The following is a 9900-nucleotide window of genomic DNA, read 5'->3' on the forward strand; positions in this document are numbered from 1 at the left end:
TAAGCCAATATCCATTGATTCAAAATCAAGCAAATAAAACCATTTCAAACCCAAAGTAACTGAACTTTGTGTGTTAAGGACAGCTAAAACACAGTGAAATTTTAGACCATTTTACTCTTTTACGAAAACAAACGTTACTCAAACGGAAAGTTAAAAGGTTCCAAGGCTAAAAAAGGACTCCTCCGTTTCTTTCACTGGTTAAGCAAAACTTGGGCGTAATAAAACTCTAACAATATGCACGGTGTGAAAACACTTACTACAATAACATCCACTGCCACTTGAATGTAAAGTAATTATAATAGCAAACGGAAAACGGATAGGAAATAATAGTAATAGTCATGTCTTCCTCGCTGTTTTCTATTTAATCTTTATCATTTGGATAGTAAAAAGATTAACCTTTAGTCACCCTTACCCCTTCTTAATTTGTCCCTCTCTTACTCTTTCTCTTTCTCCCTCTCTCTATTACTTTTTCTCTCTCAAAACGGTTCAGTATCAAGTCCAAAGGCACGTGGATCCCAAACTCCGTCATAAAAATTTTTTTAGTTTCAGGGAATTGCCTCCTAAAGCTTAAATTAATGATTTCCTATAATTTATTTACTTTTTCCCGAAACATGGCATAGGATATTCACATAGCTTATTAGAATAACAAATAATTTTATAGAGTTATTGATATAGGTTCATATCAAAAGTGAACACACGAGTTACGACAGTTAGCGACTATTTTTTATCATATAAGTCTGAAATATTGATTGTTCTCTATGATTATGGTTTTGAAAGATGACTTATACCTATTTTGTATTCTGTTTTTATCACGCGAATAAATAAAATCTTTTTCTCCTGGGTGCAATGGTTTTCTAATATTTTCAGTAGTACGAGTCGACGTTTGGTCAGCCCCACTTCGTATTTACACTTCCAGAAATTTTGAAGGCAGTATAATCTCTGCCACACAACTGCAGTGTTGTTACTTTGATTCCAATCTGAAATCGATATCAGTTTTAGTTGATTAATAATGTTATCCTTTAAATATATCCTTTTTTCGTACTTATGATAACAATGTGAAATTCATATAAAAACAAAGGCTCCGCGTGTTAACATATTATATGCATTCCTGCGTGATTCAGCACACCAAAAAAAAGGCCTGCCTCACGTAAAATACACAAGCCACAATGTAACTTATTTTCATTAGCAGCCAGTCGTAAAAAGCGTCATTGCTTCACATGTAGAGTCGTAAAAATTTTTTCGTACCATGTACTGCTCGCGCCATTCCAGAAAAGTAAAATTTTTCGTGCAACCAAAGCAGCCACATATGTTGTACACATTTCAACGTTAAAGATTTAATTTTGCAAACAAACTTCCGTCTTGCGAACGAATTGGTACGTGCAATTACCAGCCCCTGGATCGTGTTATCTCGGCGAGAAACCATGCGTGAATCGCTAAACATTTCCTGCGTACAAAGTTAACCTCCGAGCACTTCGAGGCTCCCGCTGCAACCACTAGTCCAATAAGATCTGCGCAGCACCAACCAAATGCGTGAAAGTATTTTAAAAAGCTCTAGAAACTGCATTTAATGGCTTGAAAGCCCCTCACGAGCAGCTGCGGGCGCTTTTATCATACAAACTGGTGTACATAGCCGAGCAAGAGCCCACATACCCTATAGACATATTGTACGCACTCGTGCACTCCCAACTACTTCCATAAGCGTTCTCTGTAATACACTTGACAGCGGCCAAAAATAAACTCCCTCACCAACAGCCGCACGAACAAGGGGGGAACTGCGTGAAACCCGTGAAAGTAGATAAAGCTTCCCGTGGTCTCAGATATGCAAAAGTTGTTTGGATGGATTGTATAGGTTTGGATTATACGTACTTTCATACCCACAACTAAGGAATGAAAAATTATGCGGGAAGAGCTTTTGTGCGTGAAAGCCAATTAAAAGTCTCGCGTGTACAAGTTTGAAAAGTATTTTGCCACTATGGCTTTACATGATGTGCATACAAGGGTGGGAGACTCGAAAGTTTCCGACCAACTGAAGGGGTGACTTGGCGCGCGCTTACAACGCTTTCGACAGCTCAACTACAACGTACGCTTCGTTAGTTTTCGCTTGTCATGCCCCAACCCATGTGGTGAGTCGAAGATTCATGAGCAGAGATGGGAGACCATAAAAAAATCAGCCAAGATATTCCCAAGGAAACAGGAAATGAATTATCTTTTCCAATTAGAATTGACGAGAAAGTAATTATCAATACTGTCATTATATCTACCACGGCTCTTTTGACACCTTTGGTCTTCACTCGAGCGTTGGATCCGTCAAGTTTACTCAAAATAAAATTTTAGCGATGCATTACTTTCTTTGTACTTTTAATTTTCCAGAAGCAGAGTTTGAAATAGTGGGAGCAACGCTGCTCAGTAAAGTTTCTTCTCAACGCAGGAATGTAGGCTAGTGGACGGTTTCGAAAATAACTACGGATTGCCGAAAGTAGCGCGTGACGTTTATTGCCCCGATAGTGGTGAGGCTAGATATTTTAAAATGCGAAATAAGGCAAGAGTAAGGATGGCCCCGACTTTTTCCTTTAATATCTGCTATCCAAATATCGTCACCGCTGCAGAAACGATGAAAAGGTCCACTGGCCCCTTGCCAGCGATATGAGACAATGACCGTCCACCCTTTTTCCTTCTCGCTCTTGGGAGAACCACTATGCAAAGTGTGTCGAGAGATCATCCTTTGCTCAGTATCTCTATACCTACACGACTGGGCTTCACGTGAGTAACAGTGCAGGAAAAGTTATTAGAAAAATAATAAAATAATAAAATAAAAAATTAAGCAAAGAAATTTTGCAATAACTGTATCGGAGTTTTCGTGGTAGCGTATTGGAGCAAATACCATCGAGGAAATATTTTCTTTCTTTTCGTTTTTCATGAAAACAATTTCAATGTACAATACTCACCAGAATCCAATAACCCAAAATCTGCATACAGAGTTTTCATGCTTCATTATAAATAACTTCTTTACTTGCATTTATCAGTTAACCGAAAACGCAAGTAATCGATCGTAGGATAAAAATTAGGTTGATGTAGCACGGAATGCAGTTGTACGTAGTTGAAGCCTAAACTTTAAAAATACCGTGAAAAGCTGCTCGATGGCCAGCGGACATTGGTTTCATGCAGCCCACATTAGACGATTGCTGTTTCGGTCCGTGGCTGGTAACCGATCAGTCCTTCTCTTTCGTGTCAGACAGAAGAGAGTGAGCGAGGGACTGTAGGGATTGATCGAAGACCATCGGAGTAGCCGTACCAATTCCAGCCACGGCCTTCCATTTGGCGATTGGAGGACAGTCGCCGTTCGTCACACGGGCTCGCCGAAACACCACTAGGAAATGGGGACCAAAACTTCTTTTGGCTCGGTTAATCCACGTATTTCACGAATGATACTGCAAGGGCTTCAACCACTCATTTAAATTTATAATGCAATAAAATCTAAAATCAACGTAAAATCAGGTTAATATTTCGCAGTTGCACCTAAAAGTAAACTTTCCGACGGCAGATAGTCCGAGCTCTCGCCGGGTAAAACGTCCCAAATCTCGTCGGTTAATTAAACCGAAAAAGCTCACAGTGGGATCAAGAAAACAAAGAACGGACAACACGACGGAGCTTAACTGCGCACTAAAGCTGTTTACCGGACAGGTGGGCGCGCCGGAGCGCGAAATAATTGATAAAAGCCTAGCAGAGGGTGACGCGAGACAGCGAGCCGGTATAACGAGCCGACAGCTACTACTTTTGCGTCCTGAATATTTTAGTTCCACAGAGTATGGGTGGTAGCATCGCGCGGAAACAGAAAATCCAAGGTGCAAAGTTTTTCCCTCGTACAGGTATATAAGGGAGGCGGGCGCGTCGCGCGGACAGGGAAGAAGAAAAAGAGAGAGAGAGAAATATTTACCACTGCGGGGAGCAAAGTGTAACTTTTCGCGCTCGTCTTGACATTTCATTACGAACAATGAAGTCCCGCCTGCAGCCAACGCAAGGGCGGGTGCACGTCCCCGAGGAAATATATACCCGAGGGTGGGGGGGGGGGGTTTCATTATTATACGTTGGCTCGACGTCACCTCCTTCTCCCTTCCTCCGGTTTATCCCTCTCTTCCTCGCTGGATATCGAACGACACGAACGACAATGTAATCGTCACCACGCGGTTAACCCTTCCTGCCTCGGACTCGAGGATTATTGTAATTATTCATGGCTTCCGATTAATACGGTCTACGTTGATGCTCCCCCACAATCATAGCAAGCTACGCTCGAGTACCTAGAACTAGTCGAGTCGACTACCACGATTTGGGCTGGACTGTGTATACGATGACGAATTAATTTTGTTTTATTGCATCAATATTGATTTCCCGAATGTCTTACGCAGTGCACGGAAGCAGTGAGCCTGACTACTCAATACATTGTTTATGCAGCATTGTTAACCATACAAAGCATGGATCGCTCGTTTAGGGTTTCAAGACATTTTTGTTGTTTCTTATCAGTAAACAGTATCCACGTTTCGTTCATCATTCGGGAAAGATCCAAACTTTGGTCGAATTCGGCCCTGGCGTATATAGTGCTAATTGGGTGAGGACAAGTTGAACAATCGAGCCACTCGGTTCTACCGTAGTTGATGCACAAATGCAAAATCCTTGTACCGTTAACTGATGTGGCTCCTAATCAAAATGCATCTCTCACAGGGACTGTGTCTGCACGTCCTCTCCTTCCCTCCAGTTCTTCCGAAACTTGAAACTTCCGAAACCAAACCAAATTAATACGAGTAGATGTACTGTGTCCACGAGCTGGTGTTTTCCTGTACAACCTGCCATGTACTCTCGATAACAATACATTAGAGTATAGCACCAAGACTACTTGGCCGTCCTCCCCGAATCGCACCAGCTATGAATAGACGAGGAGGGGGACAATCCCCGGACAGCTTGGCCGATTAATTTAAGATAATGCTAATCATTAATTGCCGGTGGAGTCACTCGCTGGGTAATTGGGGCGCCTCTGCGCTCTCACTGGCTCCCAAGCCTCGCACCCCCGACCCTCCCCCCTTTTTCCCTCTTGCGACACGGACCGCGGAATCCCGTTGAATCGAGGACAATTCCGTAACGATTAGTTGCCGTGTTTTATCCGTCTCCCCGTGATACTCCATTTGTTGAATTGAATTTGCACGATTGGGGTACTTTAAATCCTGATTAAATTAAAAAGTTGGGCTAACAGTTGCTTTTGTAATTGAATTGCAGCTGAGCTCATCCGCACAGTCACGTTCATAATATAAAGGAGCACGTGGAAAGATAATTATTAAGCCTTAGGTGCAAATAGCTCACTTTTTGCCCCGTTTTTTATCATCTCCATCCTCAAAAAAGTACATGCTCATAATCCCTCGAAACTCGCAGCTGCAGTTATACTCACACATATCGTATTTAATATTAATACCTTCTGGGGAAGAGGGGAAGTAACGTTTTAATCCCTGTACTATCCCGCCTCCCATCTGCTTTGAAAGTATAATGAAATAGCAGATTACGATAAGTAAAGAGTACATGCGATGTACTCACTTATTCATAGGAGTGTGACAGAATGTCTGATGGCACGATATTTGTTTCAGTACTTGTAATTGCAAGAAACGTTAACGAGGAAGTAATATTTATTGGCTTTTGTTCCAAGAATAAATTGTTAATTTCCTGTCACACGTAACTTTCCAGTTTTTTATAAAACAAAGCCAATTACCAAATGCGGGAAGCGAGATCTGTAACGTTATACTCGCGATAAGTCTCAAATTAAGCAGTGGATTAAATCTCCGAGCTTTTGGGACGTACGTGTGCATACCGAGGGTACGAGCAAACTGATGCACTCGCAAAACATCGTGTGTTCGGAGCCTCGTTCAATCCAAAATATATTGTATACACATGGATAAGGCATGCGTGTATACACAAGTACAGATGAGAACGAGGGTCGTGCCGATGCATTTGCATATACTACACCAATCCCGTATACCTTTGCTGATATTATTGCAACTGCGAACCGTCGCGCTCAATTTCGCTTCTCTGCTGCTGTTACTGCCACTTCTATCGACATCGAGAATAAGCGGCATAGCCATAGACACGTGGAAATCTACACTGTGACTCGCACCATTATTGATTTGTCATACGTACACCTCTATCTCTTCCTCCGTGGGGGTATCTATGTTCATGACGCGATTGCGATGGTACACTTTGGATCGCGCTGCTGAGTAATCGTGATGCGTACGAACGCGTGTAATTGACACGTGGCTCGATAATACTCCCCCTGTCTTTCTCCTTTATCCCCATCCATTCGAGAGTACGTTATTTTTTTCAAAAATTTTTTTGCCCACGCTATGCGTTAATTTAGCACATTTTTCTTTTTGGTTGTATTCGAGGTATATCGCAATACCATATGGATAAGAAAATGTTTTCTAGGGTCTAATCGCTGATACCTGTACGAAATGTCTTACCAAACGTACCTTCCGATAAAGTAACGATACAACGGCGTCGACAAAATTCCAAAACCTTTTAATTTTCCAGCTTTTGTGTGGCCGTAAATACACATTGTGCTCGTTAAGGGATCAAGAAAACTTACAAACACCCCGCAACGGCAACGCCGACAATTCACCCGTGATTTATGTAATTTAAATTAATCCTGAAAGTTTACGCGGTCGCGGCTCTCGCAAAGTAGCCTATGAATAGAAAAGCGCGTAACTTTTACACCGAAGCCCGGAGTGCAGGGCTAAGGGAACACTGGCGCGCGAAACTTTAGTCCGCTTATACGGAAAGCTGGTGACGAAGCGGGCCAGTGCTCGTGGCTTAAGCTTTTGGGCGAAACAACTTGTCGGGAAAACACACACCCGTACACTCCCTCTCCGCAGATTCTTTTCTCAAGTTTACGAGTGTCACTCCGCACTAATGGCACGTATTTGTTGTAGAGGTTGTCTGTTGTTGGCTCGCGAATCAATTGAGTGCTGCTCTCCTCGCTGACCATCGGGGTAACTCTGGTTACATACATCAGAGCATGTACACGATTTTCCTCGTATTATTTTACAATGCAATTATGTTGGTGATGGCCAGTTTTTTTTATTTTTTTTTTTTTTTTTTTATTAAACTCGTGCACGAGTTGCAGTTAATTTTTTTTTTTTTTTCCACCTCAATCCAAACAAGTGCATATTCAGAGCTGCAACAATGACCATTTTGACTGTATGGTAGGTAAATAAGCCACCAATCATATTTACTGGTAATTAAATCCATACCCTGACAACCCAGCTTGTTTTCGTTGATTTTTAAATTTATTTGCATGGAAAAGTTCTCTGATTGATTTTATTACTCGTACACATTCACCCTCTGATTGGAGTGCAAAATTTAATTATTTTGCACGTTGATTTGAGCCACTCGTTACACTTTGTTTCAAAAAATTATTATCATGATAATTTGGAAAAATGACAATGCAATTCGAGCACTCGAGTACAATTTGGTCGGCTAACAACTGCATAAACGATGCATAGCATAATGTTACACAACCACCATTGATACACATGATTCAATCTCGTCGCCGGGCAGTGGTTCTTGCACGCATTAAAAGTTCCAAAATACAATTACTGGAGTTAAAAAGTCAGTAGAAGGTAATATTAGCCGTAAAATTCCACGCGGAAGTCTATACACTTAGTGCCGATGGAAAGTCACACGAGCTTTGTGCACCGTGCACGCAAGGGACGGACACAAGAACGTGATTAAAATGAAGTGCAAGCTTTATATTTAAAGTTTATGTATACACGAGCTTTTGAATTTTCCGGCACTTTAGATTGATAATTTATTCGCTTATGTCTATTATAGCTGCTGGCAAAATTTTTTTTTTTCTACTGAGTGGTAAAGTTTAGTCTCGTTAACAACTTGCTCTTTCCGTGATTAAAAAAAAGCAACGTACGGTATACAATAATGTTTAGAATCATCTAAAGACCGTAGATGGTAGAGGGAGAAAGAGAACAAGAGCTACAAAAGTTGAAAGCTCGTCGAGGTACCGTGAAGAGAGCCAGGGGTGATTAGTAAATGGAGGAACGATGAGGCAAGCTGCGCACACGTTTGATGAACCATTTGCCGAATGAGTTCCATTTTTTTTTTTTCTCTCGTCTTTTGTTTTGTCACTTAGCGCGTCAGCGCGCGTTGTTTGCTCCACGTTTTGTTTTTCACGTGTACCCTTCGTTCGGCAGCCCCTTTATTTTCCATCCACCCCATCGACGTCGCACGTGTTTATTTACGTAATACCGGCGCACGGGATGGAAAACTGCAAAAGTTGTTGCACGAAACTCTCTCTTCAAGCATCGGTTGTGTGTTTTCATCAGGCGTCAAAATATTTTCCAAGTTTCGGGCGCAAAAGCTTTTTAAAGTTGCTTTCGACATCCAACCCCCTCCACCTCGGCCCCAACCTCTTTCGGAAATCTGTTGATTGGAGTGTCCAATACGCTTAATGCTTTTTTCCCATCTGTTCTTATTTATCCGGAAGAATTTTTCGTCCAATCTCTGCATCCGAATTCTTGTTTATGTCCTGCATGGTGCGAGTTGACAAACATGAATCTTTTGAAGAAAAAAACTTTCATGTCAAATGAAGATTTAAAAGGGAGTTAGTGATAGAACGGACATTACTTTGTGCAAAGTACTGAACTTATTGGATGATAAATTGATTTATAAAAAAAAAAATTCATCATTGTCAAAGGGATGTTCCTGTTGCAATATAAATACTTCAGTTAACATTCAGTTGATTGGAATTACATGTGATGGGATTATATCCTTCCCAAATCAGATATCGAAAATTATAAATCCGATGTACCGAAATTGTCATATCCCTCAATAAATATGTACACACGCCTCATTAGAAGTTAGAGGAATATTAACTGATGCCAATCAGAGCTTAGTATTTCAATCAAAGTTTTTAATTTAAAAGCAACATGTGCTGCAACTTGAGGAATTTTTGTCGGATGATTTTAAAAACATTCACATCTCAGTCAGTTGCGTCTGAAAATTCTGCCAAGTCATGAAATTTTTCTTGGCTTTAACGTCCTAAATCCCTTTTTTTATCCTGAGACGGATAAATTCGATTCGGGTTAGGTATGTAGGACGTAATAGGTGCATGCACAAACATGAATTCTGAACATCCTCGTAGTTGAAAGTCTTGATGCGATGCAAAGAGGTTTACAAACAAAAATGTAGCTAGTGGGAGAACACTGATGCTGTTAGATACCTCACGGTAGACTCACACAGAGGCACGGGCAGAAGGTAGGGTCCTTTAAATCGTGTATGTGAATGGTGACGTACACGAGCAGCCAAAAGTACACACAAACGAGTGAAGCTAATATTAAGCTAGTGTATACGATACACTGAAGGACTAGCACTACACGTGAGTTTCAGATGTATAAGTACGACAGGATTTGAAGTACAGTAATTGAAAAAAATTGAAATATTTATTTCTAAAATAATTGTACATTCGACCAAAATAAATTGAATTAAATTATCTTTGGTTACGGTTATTTCTTGAAAAAGCTGAGATTATTTTTTAATTGATTAGGACATGAAATACTTTCAACTACAAAACGTTTCAGTAATTACTATTTTTAAACTATTGCAACTTTAATCCATTTTCAAATTGCTATCACCACATAAAAATAAAGAAAAATTATTTCATAATTACAATTGTTTAGTACAATTTAAAAAATTCAACTCTTAATAAAAATAGTATTCAAGAAAATTCAATGACATGAGTTTCTCTTTTCTTCTGTTCCAGGAAAAAAAGTTGCCAGGAGAAAATGGGATCAACGTCGAAAGGCTGAGTAGGACGAAACAGTACCGGTAAAGGGATACGAATACATATTGTCCAGG

Source organism: Copidosoma floridanum, unplaced genomic scaffold (assembly GCF_036245765.1).
Source record: "Copidosoma floridanum isolate Cflo_tuat_1 unplaced genomic scaffold, Cflo_Japanese_pri ptg000007l, whole genome shotgun sequence".
In the NCBI taxonomy this organism is placed as follows: Eukaryota; Metazoa; Arthropoda; class Insecta; order Hymenoptera; family Encyrtidae; genus Copidosoma; species Copidosoma floridanum.